Source organism: Vombatus ursinus, unplaced genomic scaffold (assembly GCF_900497805.2).
Source record: "Vombatus ursinus unplaced genomic scaffold, bare-nosed wombat genome assembly UNPS02014807.1, whole genome shotgun sequence".
Taxonomy (NCBI): Eukaryota; Metazoa; Chordata; class Mammalia; order Diprotodontia; family Vombatidae; genus Vombatus; species Vombatus ursinus.
This window is the reverse complement of record NW_020954585.1, coordinates 18,797,182-18,818,664: the sequence shown is the minus strand read 5'-3', so window position 1 is coordinate 18,818,664 and position 21,483 is coordinate 18,797,182. Positions and strand designations below refer to the sequence as shown.

Genomic DNA, 21,483 nt, shown 5'->3' with positions numbered 1-21,483 from the left:
ATAACAGCCAGAGATCCCAGATGGCTGCTTGAACAGTTGCAGAGGAGCTCAGTTCTCACACATGTACTCCAGCAAAGATCTAAAAAGAGCACCAGATTGAATATCGATCAAGAAACCCAATAAGAAAAGCACCTTCATGCAGGCCAGGACTGTATAAAAAGACATTCAGGAGTAAAGTGAGCACCAGCACAGGTAAACAGGCCAGAAGTCTGCTCATGGAGACAAGAGATTCTCCAGGGCAGGAGTGTGATGGATCTAGCTCAAACAGGCTCACAAGAGAAGATTTCTGTGTACATTTTTTCCCCAGAGAAATTATTATTAAACACATGCCAATATACCTCTGCTCTAGGGGCACCTGAAAGCCTGCATCACTCCATACCCAGGGACAGAAAGACTGGACCGCTCAGAAGAGGAAACTCCAATGTGGTTAGAAACCCAAAGCATTCTGACCACGGACATAGGGCCTAGAACCAGCAGCAGTAAATTGAGGGGAAATAGTTTCACCAAGTTTCTCTGATGAAGATCCACTATCTAAGACATTTAGGGAATTGATTCAAATACGTAAGAACAAAGGCCATTCACCAATAGTCAAAAGATAGCAACTGAAGCTTTTCAAAATGAAGAAGGGCAAGCTGTCAACAATAAAGAAAAAAAAATGCTACAAGTTTCTAATAATAAGAGAATTGCAAATTACAGTTCTGAGGTTCCACCTCACATTCATAAGTTCAGAAAATTTGACAAAAAAAGAAAGTGATGATTGTTGGAGAGGCTATAGCATGATAGATACACTGATACATTGTTGGTGGAACTATGAATTGATGTAGCAATTCTGGAAAGCAACTATACCCCAAAAGTTACTAAACTATGCATACCCTTTGACCCAGTAATATCACTAGTTGGCATGCACCTCAAGAAGATCAAAGATAGAGAGAAAGGACCCACAAGTACGGAAATATTTATAGCAATATTTTATGTTGTGACAAAGAACTGGAAACAAAAAGGGTGTCCATCAGTTAGGGAACAGTTAAACAGATTATGGCATATGAAAATAATTAATAATATTGTGTATTAAGAAATGATAAAAGGAATGAATTCATCAAACTTATTTTTTTTTAAAAAGCTAGGAAGATTTGTATGAACTGATATAGAAGGAAGTAAACAGAGACTATAATATTGTACAGGAAAAGAAATTTGAAAGATTTCAGAACTCTGATCAATGCAGTGACCACCCAGGACTCCAGAGGACTGGTAATAAAGCATGCTACCCACTTTCTGACAGAGGGAGCAGGGTTGCTTTGGATCTAAAGCACGGAATTTATTATATGCTTAAAAAAACAAGATGTACTTAATAATGATTTACAGTTTCATATAAAATTCTCTTTTTTGTCTGTCAGTCAGGTAGCATTTATTAAGTTTGTCCTGTAGGCCAGGCACTGTGCTGAGGGATGAGGATACAAAGAAAAACAAAAATAAACAACAAACAAGCACACACAAAAAAATTAGTCTTTCACAATCTAAAGAGAAAGTCAGCGTTAGAAAGCCTGAGAAAGGCTTCTTCCAGAACGTGGGACTTTAATTGAAACTTGAAAGAAGCCAGATATTATAGGAGGTGCAGATGAGGGATAGCATTCCAGATGTGCTGGACAGCCAGTGAAAATGCTCAGAGTTGGAAGTCCAGTCTAACTATATCACAAAGTACTTGGAAGAAAATAAAGTGTAAGAAGACTAGAAAGGTAGGAGGAAGACTGTTTATGAAAGTCTCTGAATGCCAAACAAAGGGTTTTATATTTGATCCTGGAGCCGATAGGGAGCCACTGTAGTTTATTGAATAGGGAGGTTATGTGATCAGACCTGTGTTTTAGGAAGATCAGTTTGACAGATCATTTTTGTTTTGTTTTGTTCTGTTCTTTGAATAAGAGCAACTCATATTTGTTGGAATCTGTCAAGTTTAGAATAACCCAAAAAAATTTTTAAAGGGTTTTTTGGTTGGTTTTTACAGTGTTGTGCTTGTTGCTATAGCTGTGGGGAATATTTTTTTTTTTAAAGTTTGAAATCAAGTCCTACAATTATAGAATCTTAGAATTAGAAAGGACTTTAGAGGTTCCACTCCCCAGTCTCCTGTCCCCTATAAGAACTATCTCTAAAGCATTATTACTTATTTCCACTGCAGAAAACTCATTATCTGATAAGATAACCAATTACGTTTTTAGACCTTTCTCATTTTAGAAAATTTGTCCTTATATTATATGAAGTAGCTAAAGGGTGCCATGGATAGATCTTATAGAGCCTGGAATCAAGAAGATCTGAGTCCAAATATGGCCTCAGAAACTTACCATGTGACCCTGGACAAGTCACTTAACCGCTGTCTGCCTCAGTTTCTTCCACTATAAAATTGGGATAGTGACAGCACCTACCTTGCAGGGCTGTTGAGAGGATCAAATGAGGTATATGTGTAAAGTGCTTAGCACAGTGCCTGGCACATAATAGGGGCTATATAAATGCTTATTCCTTCCTCTCACCTCTACCCATATTGAACTGAATCTCTGAGTAATCAAAATTAAATATGGCTCAAAAGGTAATTTAAAGTACATGGTGGATATAAATGGGCTGTAGCATTTTAACAACAATTTATACATGTAAAATGGAACAAAATACCTTATCAAGGGCATGTATAAGTATACAAGGAAGTGGGAAAACCATGTGGTAAGAGTGTCATAGACTAACAGTGCTATAGTAATTATTAATTATATAATTGTATAATATATATATTAATTATATATAAATAATATAAATACATATATAAATATATAAAAATACATAAATAATATAAAATATATGTAATTTTTTAAAAAATTGAACAGCAGAGAAAGGCCACATTAATCTGAGCCTCTGTGAAGAACTGATGGGAGCCTTGGATAAGAGTCATGTAGGGTGAGGAGTTTCATCGGCACCAGTAGAAGAAATACCCACACTGATGGACCACAAATCCATTGGGATGTTGAGCCTTCTCGGTCTACACAGAGCATCTGATTTCCCTTGCTTTTAGATTCCAGTTTCTTCATTTTATTAATGGCCTCTGGCAAGGACAAATGCTTGTCAGAGAACAGATAGAGAATCCAGAAACACGAGATACCTTATTTGAGTTAGTTGCTTTCAGTGTGCTGTTGAAATCGGCCCCAGGAGTTAATGTCATTTCCCATTCCCCTTCCTACCCCATCGGTTTGTGTTAAACGTGTACCATGTCTTTTGAAAGTCAGGGAACATCTTCTTTCCTGATGGCTAATCTGAAAATCTAGTTGAGTCATTAAAAAAGAGTATTTACCCTGTTACCTGTGCAACATGTTGCACTAATTTTTATCTAAATCCCCAAAGGTCCCATATTCACCCCCTAGAGCCTCAAATGTTTGGCCCCTGCTGCAAACTGATCCCTGTGCACATCTGTTAGGCATGTGAATCATGCAAATTTGGGAAGTATTTTTCAACCTTGAAAATGATCAGCTCCAGATCAGTCATGGTGTTTGGGATAAACTCTCCAATTTTCCTTTATGCTACTCAGCTATTCCTTTTGGGTTATTGTTTCACGAGACCCAACAAAGCTGCTAATGTGAGGAAAAGTTTGTTTTAAGATTTGGACAGCAGGTAGATGCTCAAGAGATGAAACACTGTCCAGTTTGGAAGGCAGTGGCTAGGGATCTAAATGAAAATGCAGAAAAACTGGTAAATACAATCCCAGTCTTTGCTATTACTGGATTATTTGAAGCAAAGTATTTCTTTCCTCTGTGCTTTAGTTTCTTGATCTTTAAATAAGGGGATGGAATCATTTACTTACCCAGATGCTTCCATGCAATAACAGGTCCACCAACAACTACTAAGAAATTACCAGACTGTCATTTGTTGGTTCGTGTTTATTTAATTTCATCCCAAACACTCTTCTTCCCCCCCTCCCCACCAATGTTGGTGGACTTTGCTGGTAAACAAATGTTATCAGCCTGCTTCCAAAACTGCTTATCCTAAGAAAATGACCCACTTTTCATAAAGAATATTTGCAAAACTTACTTTGTGATAGTCACTCATAATAGTCACATAAATCTATGACCAGATACATTTTTAAAAATATGAATTCCATTGCAAAAAGAATGTTTTATTTTGGAGGCCATCCTGTGACCCATCCAGAACACTGAAATTTTTACTACTTGTCTTTTCCAGTGCTTTATCAGTTCATTTGTGTAATGAGTGCAGGAACTTGTAATGTTAGTTATAGACAATAAAGAGGCTGAATACAAGAATTACAAAGGATAGTGGGCAAGTCAACAAATAAATTTCCCTTTTTTTAAGCATCAGTTTGATGAGCATAAGTGACCAGATACCTCTAGAAGAGGTTGGCCCTAAAAAATATAACAAATACAAATATAAACAATGCTGTTTCTCTGCGATGCTCATTTACTTTGAGATGTTGGATCCTTTTTTAATCAGCAACATAGTAATGATGTCCCACATATTACTGTTCCTGCAACATAGACTAAGATATATAATTCTGTAACACTTAGAGCTCAACTTATTCTAACCCACTTTAATGTTGCTATCTATCATCTGAAATCAAGTTATGGGGGAGGGGGGGAGAATCTCAGAAAGGAAACTCCCCACCCAGAGGGCAGAGTCACTAAATGTCCTGAACAGAAAGGTCTCGCACCCATAACTAGAGGCCTCCAAAAACTGATTGGGTTTGGATTTCAGTAATGAACCAGAAAGAACAGCACTAGTTTGTACAAATATGGAGGGGATGCTGTCATGGTTCTGTGTACGTTTAGCTATCTGTATAAAATCAATTTCCATAGGGATCAGACATGCGGAAGGGTCATTTCCTGTAAGCCCAGAATCCTGGCTAAGTGGAAATGCTTCTGCCTGTCTGTTGTGATTATTTTAAGCTACATGATCTAAAAAGAAAGAAATTGCTATTGGCTTGGATCGTGAACAAGTATCTTGCTTTAAAAACGCAGTTTTTAGCTTAGTTGAATATTGTAGTATACAAGGATTCATCTACACTGATTGTTATCATTGATATATTTTTTAAAATCTTGCATTAATATATACCTTTTTCCCCAAAGAAAAATATACATTGCTTTAACAGAAACAATGTTCTGTCTTGTTAATTATCGCATATAACAGAGATGTCAAACTTTCTGTAAATGGCCTACAAAACTCCCTGAGTAGACCTAATCCAGATTAAAATGTAACTGAGAAATATTTAACAAAATAAATAAAAATATAATACAACATAGATAATGTTAATTTGTAATTTTCTGAGTCATTATGTAGCCCACAGGGATCCTTTTCTATGTAAGTTTGACACTACTGTCTCACCACATACTTGGGAGGTAAGACAGTTGCTATTATTCTTTTTTTATGCCTAGTGAAGTCTACTCTCACTTTTAACTTCTCATCCCACATTAACAAAACTCCAGAAAACAGCAATGTGGTTTCATGCCTTGAGCATGGGTAGTTAAGAAACATGGGATCTTCTTCTCAACTTCTCTCTTTACTTGGTAGTTTGCCTTGGTTAAATTAGCTATCCTGCAATTTCCCCATCTGTAAAAAGCCACAAAAAAATTGACACCCACTTCACAAGGATGTTATGAGGTATGATGTGATAATGGTTGTAAGATGCTTTGAACTCTCCCATAGGAAAGTGAATTAAAAACACATGTTCTTTTTATCCCTCCCTTTCTTCATAGAAGAGCACTAGTGAGGTACCTGCCTAGATAAATGCCTTCTGTGCACACACTGCCATCCTAATCAGTTTTCATTCCCCACCTCACCAAACCTAAAAGGTCAGAGTAGATCTGTCACACCAGAGCTAGCCTTTCAACAGGAGAGATTTCCACAAGAAAGTGAAGTTTGCATTCATTTCAAGTCATCAACACTACCGACACTATCTTACTGTGGGCAGATATACATCTCTCCCTGGGAAACATCACCCACTTTGATGAGACGTGAAGAGGGGGACAATCAGGTATCAAATGCCCTGTTCTCTCACATCCTGATGTGATGGCCAATGCTGATCAGCGGGGCAACCATTGCTGCTCTCCTGTATTGTCTCTGCTTCACTGGCAATATAGAGAAGGCTGTGTTAGTGAGCCTGCTTCACAGTCCCTGTGAATTTTTATAACTAAAGGAGAGAAAGCCATTTTGATTAAAATCTTACCTAAGTGAAAAAGAATAAGCAATGACCAACTCGAGTGATAGAATTTATATAGTAATAATTATCTGCATGTATATTATTGGATCCTTTAGCTATATACAAATCTATATATCTATATTTAAATCTATATACTACTATATTCAGTTCTCATTTTCATTGGATCAGAAAAAATAAGACTGGAATGGACTCACTGTGATTGTCTAAATCATATCTCTGAGCTCCTAAATAACTCAGAAATAGGAGGGTGTCTGCCTGTTGTTATTTTCTTTAGTGACAAAGATCTCTTGACCTCACTCAGTAACCCAGTGAGGTACTCGACAGTACTTGATATCAGTTTGTTCTCTTTTGCATTTAACCTAAAGCCCTCCTGGGGAGATTTATGCCCATTTCCTCTTGTTCACTCCTCAGCAGAGATGAACAACAGCTGTTCTCCATTCTTCATAAAGTAGCTCTTAAAGACAGCCATTGAGTCTCAGCCTCAGCTTCCCCTTCAGAAACAATAATCCGACCTTTTGTTATTGGATCTTACGTACTTATCTTTTAATCATTTCTGTGGTTCTCTAAGCCCTCTTCTCATTCTTTCTCTTAAGATGCAGAGGGTGATCCATAATATCCTAGAAAGAACCTGATTAAAGAAAAAAAAATTACAAGAAAATCCACAGTTCCTAGGTGCCATATTGCTGTTTCTAACATCAGTGTGTGGTCTGCTCCTGGTTGAAACTATATTGAGATGTGCTTTTTTCCTCAGGACCTTCCATTTCTACTATAGGTCCTCTCAGTAGGTAATGAATGAAAGAAACTTACATTTCAGAGACAAAAACTAAACTTTCTTGCATCTAAGTGAGATTATAATTAGAGATAGGAAGGAAACTCTTTAGAGGGCTGAGGTTTTATAAAGAGACATCACCCATCTGTATCTACTTCCTGTAGATGCAGCTTGAGAACCAGAAAAGAGAAAAGAAAGAACACTCCATAGATAGTGGTAGAAGCCCCAAACAATTAATCCCTTCCAGGGCTGGGAAGATGGAGTACACACGTGATGTACCCCTGAGCAAAGCAGTTGTTTTCTTCTTTCTGCTTTTTTTCTTCATTGCTTCTCTGTAATGTAGTCTGTGTAACTATTCTACCACCACCTCCAAGAACACCTAGAATACCCAAGGACAATTGGAACCCCTCTCCTTGTACCACACAAATCAACAGAATCCAACTGTAGAACAGGTTTGGGTCTGAGGAACTGTGAGATTTCTTAACCCCACCCCTACTCCCCACCAGATGAAGTAGTCACACAGCTTCTGGTGGGGGAACTTTGGTCATTTAAACTGAGATTGATTATTGAAAATGAAAAGAAGAAAGCTTTCACATACAGACAAAAGATACCTTAAAATCACATCTGGTCTTTAACATAAAGCAAGTAACTGGATCAAATTTAGCAGCCATCCTGGATCCAAGGCAAGCATAACTTAGAGAGATTTCAGTATTTTTTGTGATAAAATTTTATTTTTACATCATAGTCATTTCTGGATGTAGACTCTTCCCCCACCCCCTTTCCATTGATTGAATCTAAAAAAGACAGATAAGCAAAAATAACCAATGTAGTGACCACATCTTACAAAGTAGGCAGCATTCCTGCCCTTGCATTTTCCTATCTCTGTTGAAAGGAGAGAGGTATGTTTCATCATCTGTTCTCTGGGACCAAGAACAACTTTTTAATATCTTGTATATTGTCCTAATGCTTTATTAGTTTCGTTCTGCATCACATAAACAGATTTTCCCATGTTGCTCTAGTTACCTCATATTTGTCATTTCTTTCAGCACAATGATATTTCATTACATTCTCCACTACTGTTTGTTCAGCTTTTCCCAATCAATGGACACGTACTTTGTTTCCAGTTATTTGCTGCCACAAAAATTCTGCTACCAATAGTTTGGCTTATATTAGATCTTTTTGTCTTTGGTCTCCTTGGGGATATGTGCCCAGCATTAGACTCAATAAGTCATTGTTTATGAAAGTCGCTTTTATCATATAATTTCAAATTGTTTAAAAAAAAAAAACTAGACTGATTCACAGCTCCACCAACACTGTCTAAGCTTATTTAATTACCTTCCAATTCTTTCCTCCATGGCTTTTATTTCTGTTTTTTTTTTTTTTAATCTGTTGCTTCATTTCTTCTAGGTATTCATGTAGTACTTGTGGAAGATCTATTTTTTTCCTTTTAGTTTCTGTATGTAGTTATTACAAAATTACTTTCATCTTTCTGGAGATCTCTAGATTTACAGTAATTTTTGATACTGATTAATGTTTTCTTTGATTTACTTATCTCTCTAGATTTACTTTCTGAATTGGGGATTTTTGCCAGTGCCAGGCTCCACCTTCTGTTATACTGTTTGATGAGGTGGTCAGCCCTATCTCATCTTGCCCTATGTCCCTTGGGTTCTTGTGCCAACCTCCACTTCATGGGGTTAGCCCCCCTACCATATCTTTGAAGTTCCAAGTGCTGGATCTTCATGGCTCTCTCTGGCATCTCAAGTCAGTCATTAAGCATTCATTAAGAACCTACTATGTGTCAAGCACTATGCTGAATTCTAGGGATACAAAGAAAGGCAAACATAAAACTAGTCCCTCTTCTCAAGGAGACAGCACGTAAATTACTATGTACTATAAGCTATATATAGGATAAATTAGAGATAATCAAGAGTAAAGGCATCAAGATTAAGGAGGACTAGGAATATTTTCCTGAAGAAAGTAGAATTTTCACTGGAATTTGAAAAAAGCCAGGGAAGCCAGGAGTCAGAGATGAGGAAAGAGAATTCCATGGGGGATAGCCAGTGAAAATCCATGAAGGGAGTGTCTTGTACAAGCAGCAGCAAGGAGACCAGTGACATGACACCAGATTCAGAGTATGTGAAGGACTCTCGGAACTAGAGTGGATAATGGAAAGGAGGGGAGTTGAAAAGAGGAGAATAAATAAGATTAGTATACCCAAAATAAACCACATAGACAAAATGCTGATTTAAAAGAATATATATATATATATATATATATGCCTTAATTTTAAAAAAGACAAACTAAACAATTATAGTCATACATATGAATGGATTAAATTTTTCAATATTGTACTTATTTCATTCTTTTTTCTCATTTTATTCTTCCCTTTTAAAAATATTTTATATGCATTTATATTTCTTCCTCTAACTGCCCTCTTTACAGTTAAACAATAAGAAAAAGAGAATAAAACCCTCATAACAAATATGGGTCCTTTTCCTCTTTCTTTGATTTCTCTGGGGTATAGACTTACTAGTGGTATAGTTGGGTCAAAGGCTATATACTTTTTGGGTATAGCTCCACATTGCTTTCCAGCATGACTGGACCAATGTAAGCTTCACCAACAGTATGTTAGTGTACCTGTTTTCCTGTAACTCCTTCAATATTTGTCATTTTCCTCTTTTGTCATCTTTACCAATCTAATGGGTATGACATGGAACTTCAGAGTTGCTTTGATTGCATTTCTCTATTTATTAGTGATTTGGAACATTTTGTTATGTGATTATTGATAGCTTGGATTTCCTCCTTTGAAAATTGCCTAATCATATTCTTTAGCCAATTTTTTATTGGGAAGTGGCTCTTGCTCTTATAAATTTTAGTGTGTTCCATATATATCACACACACACACACACACACGGGCACACACACACACGCAGGCACATATATGACATGACACCTTTATCAGAAAAACTTGCTGCAAAGATGGTTTCCCAGGCACCTGTTTCCATTCTAATAACACATTAGTTTTGTTTGTACAAAATTTTTTTAAACTTTATGTAATTAAATTGTCTATCTTTTCTGCTTCTCTCTGACTCTTCTTTGGCTATGAATTTTTTTTCCTGTCCATAAATCTGAAAGGTAATTTCTTCCTTGTTCTTCTAATTTGCTTATAACATCTTTTATGTCTAAGTCATTTATGTGTTTGGTATTTATCTTGGTATACAGTGTTAGATATATTTCTGCTAAACTGCTTTCCAGGTGAGTCCTTATCCTGGTAACTGGAATATTTAGGTTATCAAACCCTAGGGAATTGTGTTTGTTTCCTTTTATATGCTGGGTACCTAATATGTTCTGATGTAGCTCTCTATACTGGTAGATTGTGTTCCTTCCCTCTTTTTTTTTTTATTATTACCCTTGACATTCTTGACCTTTTAGTTCTTCATACAAATTTTATTATTATTTTTCTAGCTCAATAAAATAATCCTTTGGTACTTTGATTAGTACAGAACTGAATAACTGAGTTAAATTAGGTAGTCAGTAATCATCAGACATGTCATTTCTAATTTTTTAAAAATTCTATTCAGATCCTTAAATTATACCTTTTTTATCCTTTAGTTGGATTTGTCTAAATCTGAAAGAGATATATTGATATCCTTCATTATTATAATTTTACTATCTATTTCTTATTCTAATTTGATTAACTTTTCATTTTTTAGATGCTATGCTATTTGGTGCATATATATGTTAAGTATTCAAATTGATTTGTTATATATGGTGCCCTTAAACATGATGCAATTTTCCTACTTATCTCTTTTTATTATGTCTATGTTTACTGTAGCCTTATCTGAAATCACAGTTTCTATCCATTTTTTAGTTTATCTTGAAGCTTGTTCCAACCCCTCATTTTAATTCTTTCTTTTTTTTTAAGTTTCAAAAAGCTTTTATTTGTGACTCCCAAAAGGCAGAATATCAGAAAACAATCCACTGCAGAGACAACATTTTATAGTAAAGAAATAGAATCTTTATCTCTTCCTTTCCCTCCAGTATACATGCTTCCATATTATTATGAACATTTAAGAGCAATGTTCCACATCTAGATACATGACTTGTTTAAAAAGGTACTCATAATTATGATCCTCCACCATTCTGTACATCATTTAGCAAGCATCGTGCAGCTTCTCTGTAGTGTCAATCACATACTGTAACATAATTAGCTCTTTTGCCCAATCTAACAAAATATTTTAAGGTTGTATTCTGCTTCCCTGTTACCTGCTGGAAAGAGAAGAATCACCAAGTTTTTCCTAACTGTGGTTAGAACACTCAAGATCTGAGAAAAAAAAAAACAAAACAAAACACTATCTGAAACACCTAAATTGTTACAAGTTGTTGGTCATATACTTAGGGAGGTGAAACTCAAAACCAGACATGTTAAATTGTCTCCTCCCTCAAATGGATAATTAGAAAAAGAGATAATTTGTCTATCAGGTCAGTTAAAGAAGTCTTATTCCTGTAATGCTCCTAAATAGTCTTTTTCCTAAATGCCACCCATACTAGTTGGCTGATGATGGAGATTGCAACAGATCTCACAAAGATTTAAGTCCCAAACACTGCCATCCCAGAGGCCAGCAGAGCAACAATGGAGTTCAGTGACCCAAGTGAAATGCTGATAAGGATACAAGGAGAGGAATCATGGGTGATTTTTAGTGCCATTTTCATTTAACAAACCATTAGTAGAGCAGCCCAAAAACTTCTGACTTTCATCATTCCAAAATGATTAAAGCAATTACTGTAGGAAGACATGATTGGCAGCTGGTATCTCTTCCAGTAGAAATCTTCAAAAGAGCCCCCGCCAGACTCCAGCAAGGTCTTGCTGGAGTAACCTATCACTGAGGGGTGTACTGTAGGCATTTCTTGCCTGAAGGGAGCTCTTTGGTGAAGACGCCTTTAGGAAACAGTTTTCTGGCCTCCTCTTCAGAGATAGTTGGAACAACCATGACACCATCCCCCACATTTCCAGTCAAGAAGAGGAGCAGCCTTCTTGTACACCATCAACAGAAGGGATCTGAGGATCTCGTCAAAGTTCCTGCCAGTAGTTGCTGGGTAGAGGATAGACAACTTCAACTTCTTATCAGGGCCAAAAATAAATACCACAAGAGCTGTTGGAGGCATGCCCTGCCCATCCCATTCATATGGGTCTAACATGCCCAGCTTGATGGTGAGGTACCATTTGTTATCATCAATGATGGAGAAAGGCAGCTTCTCTGTGGGGTTGTCTCCATTGTATGCATTGATATCCTTACTCCAGGCAAGATGGTCTTGGACAGAGTCAGTGGAAAGGGGGATGATCATCTTAACATTCCCCTTCACAAATTCTGGGGCTAGCTGTGTAGCATGGCCAAGCTTTGTTCTGCACACTGGAGTAAAATCCTGAGGGTGGGAGAAGAGAATGCCCCATGAGTCTCCAATGAAGTTGTAGAAGTGGATGTGGCTAATTGCAGTGTCAGCATCAAAGTTGGGTGCCTCGTCTCCAAACAGCAGACCTCCTGGCATGGTGGCTGTGCTTAGGGGCAGGAGACCAGGAGAAGGAGGTGGAGCTGCAGTCAGCATGGGTGCTCATTTGTGCTGGGCAGCCACTCTCCTCATTTTAATTCTTAGAAGCAATATATTGTAGGATTCTATTCTCTAAACCATTCTACTATTTTCTTCCATTTTATGAGTTAATTTATCCCAGTCTCATTCATGGTTATGAATCCCAATTGTGTATTGTCCTCCAGCCTTAATTCTTGCACTTTTTCTTCTCTTTGTTACCATGATCCTCTTCACAAATGATAAAAGAGAAAGAGTTTGCCTGATACTTGTGGTCTCTAAATGAAATGGCCTGTTTCTGCTCTGTTGTGGCTCTTTTCTTCTTTCCCACCCTTAATCTTGGGTTTTTGCTTTTTCTTCCTTTTCTTTTAATCCCCCCTTGACCTTGACCTCCCATTCCCAAACAATGGCCATCCCCTCAATTTCCAATTCTTTGCTACCAGAAAATAGCTACTATAAAAATTTTTGTGCATATAACTTCTTTTCCTTTTTGTTTTTTATGTCTTTGGAATACAGACCCAATAGTGGTAGAGCTAGGTCAAAGGGTATGCATGGTTTTATAGCCCTTTGGATGCAGTTCCAAATTGCCCTACAGAATGGATGAATCAGTTCACAATTCCACCAACAGTGCATTAATGTCTCAGTTTCCCCACATCCCCTTGTCATTTTCCTTTTCTGTTCTATTAGCCAATCTGATAGGTCTGAGGTAGTACCCCAGAATTATTTTAATGTGCATTTCACCAATCAATAATGAGTTAGGGCAATTTTTTCACATGGCTATAGATAGCTTTGATTACTTCATCTGAAAACTGTTCATATCTTTTGATCATTTATCAATTGGAGAATGGTTCTTATTTTTATAAATTTGACCCAATTATCAGTATTTGAGAAATGAGGCCTTTATCAGAGAAACTTGCTTCAAAATTTTTTCCAGTTATTATTGCTAACTGTATTTCCCTCCATCTTATCCCCCGCATTTATTCTATTCTGTCTTTCCTTTCACCCTGACCTTCCTCAAAAGCATTTTACTTCTGACTACCCTCTCCCCAAATCTGCCCTCCCTTCTATCACCCCCTCCCCTTCTCTTATTCCCTTTCCTTCCTACTTCCCTGTAGGGGAAGATAGATTTCTGTACCCAATTGAGTGTATCTGTTATTCTCTCTTTGTGTTTTTTTGTTTTTTTGGTTTTTTGGCTAGGCAATGGGGTTAAGTGACTTGCCCAGGGGCACACAGCTTGTAAGTGTTATGTGACTGAGGCCAGATTTGAACTCAGGTCCTCCTGAATCCAGGGCCAGTGCTCTATCCACTGTGCCACCTAGCTGCCCCTGTTATTCCCTCTTTGAACGAGTTCTAATGAGAGTAAGATTCACTGACTCCCCCACACTTCCCCCCTCTTCCCCTCTACTGTAAAAGCTTTTTCTTGCCTCTTTTGTATGAGATAATTTACCCCATTCTATCTCTCCCTTTCCCTTTCTCCCAGTACATTGCTCTCTCATCCTTTAATTTTACTTTTTAGATTTCATCTCTCCATATTCCACTCACATTTGTGCCCCCTGTCTATGTATACTCCTTCTAAGTGGCCTAATAATGAGAAAGGTCTTATGAGTTACAGATATCATCTTCCCATGTAAGAATATAAACAATTAGGTCCCTTATGATTTCCCTTTCCTGTTTACCTTTCTATACTTCTCTTGAGTCTTTTATTTGAAAGTCAGATTTTCTATTCAGCATTAGTCTTTTCATCAAGAATGCTTAAAAGTCCTCTGTTTCATTGAATTTCCATTTTTTCTCCTTAAAGATTATACTTAGTTTTGCTAGGTAGATGATTCTTGGTTGTAATCTAGCTCTTTTGCCCTCTGGAATATCATATTCCAAACCCTCCAATCCTTTCACGTAGAAACGGCTAAATCTTGTGTTATACTGACTGTGGTTCTCAATACTGGAATTGGTTTTTTTGTTTGTTTGTTTGTTTTTCTGGGGGCTGGGCTTGCAATATTTTCTTCTTTACCTGGATGCTCTGGAATTTGGCTATAATATTCCTGGGAGTTTTCATTTTAGGATTTCTTTCAGGAGGTGATCAGTGGATTCTTTTAGTTTCTATTTTGCTCTCTGGTTCTAGAATATCAGGGCAGTTTTCTTTGATAATTTCTTGAAATATGATGTCTAGGCTCTTTTTCTGATCATGGCTTTCAGGTAGTCCAATAATTTTAAAATTATCTCTCCTGTATCTATTTTCTAGGTCAGTTGTTTTTCCAATGAGATATTTCACATTGTCTTCTATTTTTTCATTCTTTTTGTTTTGTTTGATTGTTTCTTGATTTCTCATAAAGCCATTAGTTTCTATTTGCTCCATTTTAATTTTTAAGGAATTATTTTCTTCACTGAGCTTTTGTACCTCCTTTTCTATTTGGCCAATTCTACTTTTTTTTCCCCTTTTTTTCTTTATTTATTTTTAGTTTTCAACATCCACTTCCACAAGATTTTAAGTTTCAAATTTTCTCCCCATCTTGTCCCTCCCCCCACCCCAAGATGGTGTGCATTCTGAATACCCCTTCCCTTTATCTGCCCTCCTTTCTATCTCCCCCTCCCTTCTATTATCCCCTTCCCCTTCTGTTTTCCTGTAGGGCAGGATAGATTTTTGTACCTCATTTCCTGTATATCTTATTTCCCAGTTGCATGTGAAAACAATTTTTAACATTTGTTTTTAAAACTTTGTGTTCCAGATTTTCTCCCTTCCACCCTCCCCACCCACTCTCATTGAGAAGGCAAGTAACTCAATGCAGGTTATACAAGTGTAGTCATGCAAAACACTTTCACAGTAGTCATGTTGTGAAAAGCTAACTATATTTTCCTTTATCCTATCTCACCCTCCGTTTATTCTCTTCTCTCTTTTGACCGTGTCCCTCCTCATAAGTGTTTGCTTCTGATTACCCCCTCCTTCAATCTGTCCTCCCCTCTATCAGCCCCCCTCACTTTCTTATCCCTTCCCCCCCATTTTCCTGTGGGAAAAGATAGATTTCCATACCCAGTTGAGTGTTTATGTTATTCTCTCCTTAAGCCAAATCTGATGAGAATAAGATTGACTTATTCCCTCTCACTTTCCCCCACTTCCACTCCACTGCAAAAGGCTTTTCTTGACTCAAAGAGCTAAGGAGGATTCCGTGAAAAGTCAGTGTTCACACTGACTGGGAGAGCAGAAACCCTAGCGAGACATCTGCCCAAGGAGGGGAGCAAGGAGTCTAGGCTCTAGGTAATGGGGCCTAATGGCTGACAAGAATAAATCATGTGTTGCTGAAACTTACCTCCTCCCCCAAATCCTCATCCCCAATGCCTACAATTCCTAAAAGGGTAATTCTTCATCCAGATCTCTTATGGGAACCTGAGGAGGCAATGGATGGAGCACTAGTACTGGAGTCAGGATAGACTTGAGTTCAAATCTTGCCTCAGACACTTGCTAGCTGTGTGACCCTAGGCAAGTCACTTAAACTCTTTTTTGTCTTAATCCACTGGAGAAATAAATGGCAAACTACTCCAGTATCTGCCAAGAAAGAATCATGAAGAGTTGGACACTGCTGAACAATAACAACATGGGAACCTGAAGCCTTTTCCTCTAGGCAAGGAGAAAATCTATTAGCCTTTCTTTGTTTTAGGCCTTTACTTAGTCTTTTTAAACAGTGTTAACCACAAAGGCATCTGCTAATAGAAGTCTGTTTTCTGGGATTGAGGTTGGGAAAAGGTGCCTGAAAGGGAGCACAATCCCAGGAGAGGAAGAGAAAGAGAGATTTAAAAGGGATGTATTTGCCAAAGCGCTGTCTCCGTCTAGGGGCTAAGAGCTGGAAAGAAAAAGAATTATACATCCCTTTTGATATATCTTTCCAGAGCAAAGAAAGGATGTTTATACTGGGAAAGCCATTCCGGGAATGAGTCAGTAATACAGTGGGGGGCAAATAGCAAAGATTGAACAGCCCTGCTCACCACATCATACCACCATTGCTGTAATTCCAAAGTTGCAAATTAAAGAGGATAGGCCATTGTTTTGCTGAAATTAAAAAAAAAAAGCCTTATCTTGTCTGTTTTATGTGAGATAATTTACCCCATTCTACCTCTCCCTTTTTCCTTCTCCCAGTATAATCCTCTTTCACTCCTTAATTTTATTCTCCACATATCACTCCTTCATCTTCAACTCACCCTGTGCCCTCTGTCTATCTATATATACATATAAATTTTTTCCCCTCCAACTACCCTAATACTGACAAAGGTCTTTGAGTTACAAATATCATCTTTCCATGCAGGAATGTAAAAAGTTCAACCTTAATAAGTCCCTTATGATTTCTCTTTCCTGTTTACCTCTTCATGCTTCTCTTGAGTCTTGTATTTGAAAGTCAGATTTTCTATTCAATTCTGGTCTTTTCATCAAGAATGCTTGAAAGTCCTCTACTTCACTGAATTTCCATTTTTTTCCCCTGAAAGATTATATTCAGTTTTGTTGGGTAGGTGATTCTTGGTTGTAATCCTGTCTCCTTTGACCTCTGGAATATTATATTCCAAGCTTTCTGGTCCCTTAATGTAAAAACTGCTAACTCTTGTGTTATCCTGATTGTGTTTCTACAATACTTGAAATGTTTCCTTCTGGCTGCTTGTAATATTTTCTCCTTGACCTGGGAATTCTGGAATTTGGCTACAGTATTCCTAGGAGTTTTCCTTTAAGGATCTCTTTCAGGAGGTGGATTCTTTCCATTTCTATTTTGCCCTCTGGTTCTAAAATATCAGGGCAGTTTTCCTTGATAATTTCTTGAAAGATGATGTCTAGGCTCTTTTTTTGATCATGACTTTCAAATGGTCCAATAATTTTTAAATTCTCTCTCCTGGATCTATTTTCCAGGTCAGTTGTTTTTCCAATGAGATATTTCACATTGTTTTCTATTTTTTCATTCTTTTGGATTTGTTTTACAGCATCTTGATTTCTCATAAAGTCACTAGCTTCCAATTGCTCCATTCTAATTTTTAAGGAAGTGTTTTCTTCATTGAGCTTTTGGACTTCCTTTTCCATTTGGCCAATTCTGCTTTTATAAGGCATTCTTCTCCTCATTGGCTTTTCAGACCTCTTTTGCCATTTGGGTTAGGCTATTTTTTAAGATGTTATTTCTTCAGTATTTTTTTGAGTCTCCTTTAGCAAGCTGTTGACTTGTTTTTCATGATTTTCTTGTATCACTCTCATTTCTCTTCCCAGTTTTTCTTCTACTTCTTTTACTTGCTTCTCAAAATCATTTCTGAATTCTTCAATGGCCTGGGACTGATTCATATTTTTCTTGGAGGCTTTGGATGTAGGAGCTTTGACTTTGTGTCTTCTGGTTGTATGTTTTGATCTTCTTTATCACCAAAGTAAGATTCTATGGTCTGACCTTTTTGCACTGTTTGTTTATGTTCCTAGCCAATTACTTGAGTTTTAAACTCTTTGTTAAGGTAGGAGTCTGTTTCCAGTGTGAAGAATGTACTGTCCCAATCTTTTGGGGTTTTGTGCAGTTATTTTCAGAGATACTTCTAGGAACCTGTAAATTTTCAGTTCTTCCAAGGTGGCATGATCAAGGGCAAAGTGTTTACTCCTCTCCTGGCCTGGGCTCTGGTCTATGAGTGACCACAAGCACTCTTTTCTGCCTTGGAACTGGGAGGAGAATTCCTTCTCCACCACCACTACAAGCTCCACCATGCCAGTGCTCCTCCTTGTCCCAGGACTGCCACCTAGAACTGTGAGCCAGATCCAAGTACAGGCAAAGCAATAAATTCCTGCCTCAGCGCCAGCAAAGAGATCCCCCCTCTGATCAGCTGCTCACTCCCCCCTCAGTCCCTGGGCTGAGAGCACTGGAAGCAGCACCTGCCCCGGGAATAGGGCTGGGATCAAGCTTCTCTCTCACCGTGGTCACAGACCTTTTCTACTGACCTTCTAAGTTGTATTCGGCGTTTATGGGTTGAGAAGTCTGGAAACCACCACAGCTGCCTGTGGTGCAGTTACTTGAGGCCTGTTCCAGGTTTGCTGAGGCTTGGTCTTTGCCTGTGCACCCACGTGTATCTCCCAGCCTGGCGCAAGAGACCTTTCCAATCAACCATCCAGGTTGTCTTAGGCTAAAAATTTGTTTCACTCTGTCTGTTTGTGGGTTCTGCTGCTCTAGAATTTGTTTAGAGCCATTTTTACAGGTATTTGGAGGGGTTTGGGGGAGAGTTCAAGCAAGTCACTGCTTTTACTCTGCCATCTTGGCTCCGCCCCCCAATTCTACTTTTTAAAGAGTTTTTTTCCTTTAGTGAATTTTTGTGCCTCTTTTTCCATTTGTCAGTCATGCTTTTCAAGGTATTCTTCTCCTCATTAACTTTTTGTACCTCTTTTTACCATTTGGACTAGTCTGTTTTTTAAGGTATTATTTTCTTAAGTTTTTTTTGTGTCTCCTTTACCAAGCTATTGACTTGTTTTTCTTGATTTTCTTTCATCACTCTCATTTCTCTTACCAATTTTTCCTCTACCTTTCTTACTTGATTGTCAAAATTCTTTTTGAGCTCTTCCATGGCCTGAGACCAATTCACATTTTTGTTGGAGTCTTTGGATAATGGACCTTTGACTTCGTTATCTTCTTCTGAGTATATGTGTTGATCTTCCTTGCCACCACAGTATCAGCACATAGAAATGTGCTCAGAATTTTTTCTGTTGTTTGCACATTTTCCCAGCCTATTTCTTGACTTTAAACTCTTTATTAAGGTAGGGTTCTACTTTCAGTGTCGAGGGTGCATTATCCCCAGCTTCAAGGATTTTGTGCAACTGTTTTCAGAGATACTTCTAGGGACCTGTAAGTTTTCAGTTTTTCCAAGGAGTTATGATCTAAGGAGAGGTGTGTTTACTCCTCTCCTGGCCTGTGCTCAGGTCTGTGAGTGACCACGGGCACTCTTTTCTGCCCTGGAACTGTGAGGAGGGCCCCCACTCCACTGTGGCCACAAGCTGTGGTGTGCTAGTACTCCTCCTCACTCTGCGACTGCCTCCCAGCACTGCAATCCGTACCTGAGTGTGGGCAAAGCAACAGTCCTGCCTCAGTGCTAGCAAAAAGACCCGTGTAATCTCCTTCTGACCAGTTGTTCACCCCCCATCCGTTACATCTGTGGGCTGAGAGCTCCAGAAATAGCTGATCCCACTGCTGAGAAACTAGCTCCCAAGGCCTGCTCCAGGTTTGCTGGGACTGTGCTCCACTCTCACCTAGGTGCAACAGACCTTTCCTATTGATCTAAGTTGTCTTTGGCTGGAAAATTATTTCACACTGGCCTTTACCTTTCTACTGCTCCAGGAATTGTTTAATGGCATTACTTCAAGGTGTTCAGAGGGGTTTCAGGGAGAGCTCAGGTGAGAATCTGCCTTTTCTCCACCATCTTGGCTCTCCCCACCATGATGCTGCTTGCTTTTTATCTGGTGATCTGTAAAAACAAAACAAAACAAAAAACCCCAAAACTGTAACTAGTCCTGCACTACTGCTCTTCTCTCTTTCTTCCTCATCCATCTCCCCCAGACTACATACTCCTCCTCAGCCTCACCCCACTCCTGCTTCTCTAGCCTCTAGGATGGTTAGATTCACTGACCTCAACTCACCCTCAAAGTCAGGTCCCTCAATACTGCTAAGACAATAACTGAACATTGGTATGTAAAATTGCAGCAGACAGAAAGGGTTTGCTTCCAGTGGTCACTCCACTCCATTGGGCTAGATGAAGTATAAGGGTTGGGGAGGTGCTAGTGCCCAAAGCAGTGGGAGCGTCCCCTGGCCTTTGGAAGAGATGTTTCCCATAGATCACTCTCAAGGTATTTATTTCCAAAAGAAAGTAGGTCCCTAAAATTGCTGCAGGGCCTCCTCGGGCTGGATGTGAATTGAGGGAGAGGGAAGAAGCTGTGGGAGTAACTCATCAGGAGTACTGAGTTGATGAGTCAGTCTTCAGTTATTTTTTTCTTCAAGAATTACCCTTTCAAGGGTTATTTTTTTCCATTTTTAGTTTTTATATAATTGTTGAATCTTTTACATTTTGGAGTCTTTACTTATATTCTGGGGGTTGGAGGCCCTAAGAATTGCCCCTAGGATACCCCTCACTTTGTAGGCCTCCCAGGATTCTGCAAATTTATCAAAGGAAAAAACAATGAAGCAATTTGAATATATTGGATACTAATTAACTTTAAGAATTATTCAAGTCAGCAGTTCATGAAAGCAAAGACCTTTTAGATGATTGGAGATTAAGATATAACAAGTGGGAATGTTCTTCCTGATTCAGAGTCAAAGTAGACAAAATGAGTCATGTGTACAAAATGAGTTGTACAGTCACTCCCAGCTTTAGAATTCAGTGATTCTAAAACAGGTGCTGATGTTAGAAACAGAGTCAGTGGAAGCAGGATCTATTTAGTAGTTCTCACATCTGAGTTGGACCTCAAGTGTCATTGTTATTATTTTTACTTGCATTAGTCTAAGGACATTTTCAAGTTATACCTATAAGACAGCTCAGACTTAATTCTAGTGCTCACCAAATCGGTGTTCAGTTTTTCATTCTTACAACACCTCCAGTGATTTTCTTAAAGTGTGTCTCATTAATTTAGTTGCTTTTTGATCAGAATAGTCAGTTGTGGAAAGGTGTTATGGAAAGTTGGTACACTAATGCATCATTGATAGGATTGTAAATTAGTTAATTGTTCTGGAAAATAATTAGGAATTATGCAAATAAAACGTCTAAAATTTCTATACCCTTTGACTCAGAGATTCTACTGTGAGGAGTTTAACCCAAGGAGGCCATTGACAAAAAGAAAGGCTCCATAAATAGCAAAATGTTTATGCAGACACACGCACACATACACACACACACACACACACACACACGTGCAAAGCACTTTTCAAATGCCTCGTTTTATCCCCACAACAACTTTGGA

At 38.2% G+C, this 21,483-nt stretch overlaps 1 protein-coding gene and 1 pseudogene across 8 annotated transcripts in view; one reads left to right on the top strand and one right to left on the bottom strand.

Annotated features, from left to right (window-relative positions):
* Window positions 1-21,483, top strand: part of AOPEP (aminopeptidase O (putative)) — a 568,440-nt gene that overhangs the window by 390,227 nt on the left and 156,730 nt on the right. The window lies entirely within an intron of this gene.
* On the bottom strand, window positions 11,846-12,512 carry LOC114051993 (annotated as a pseudogene).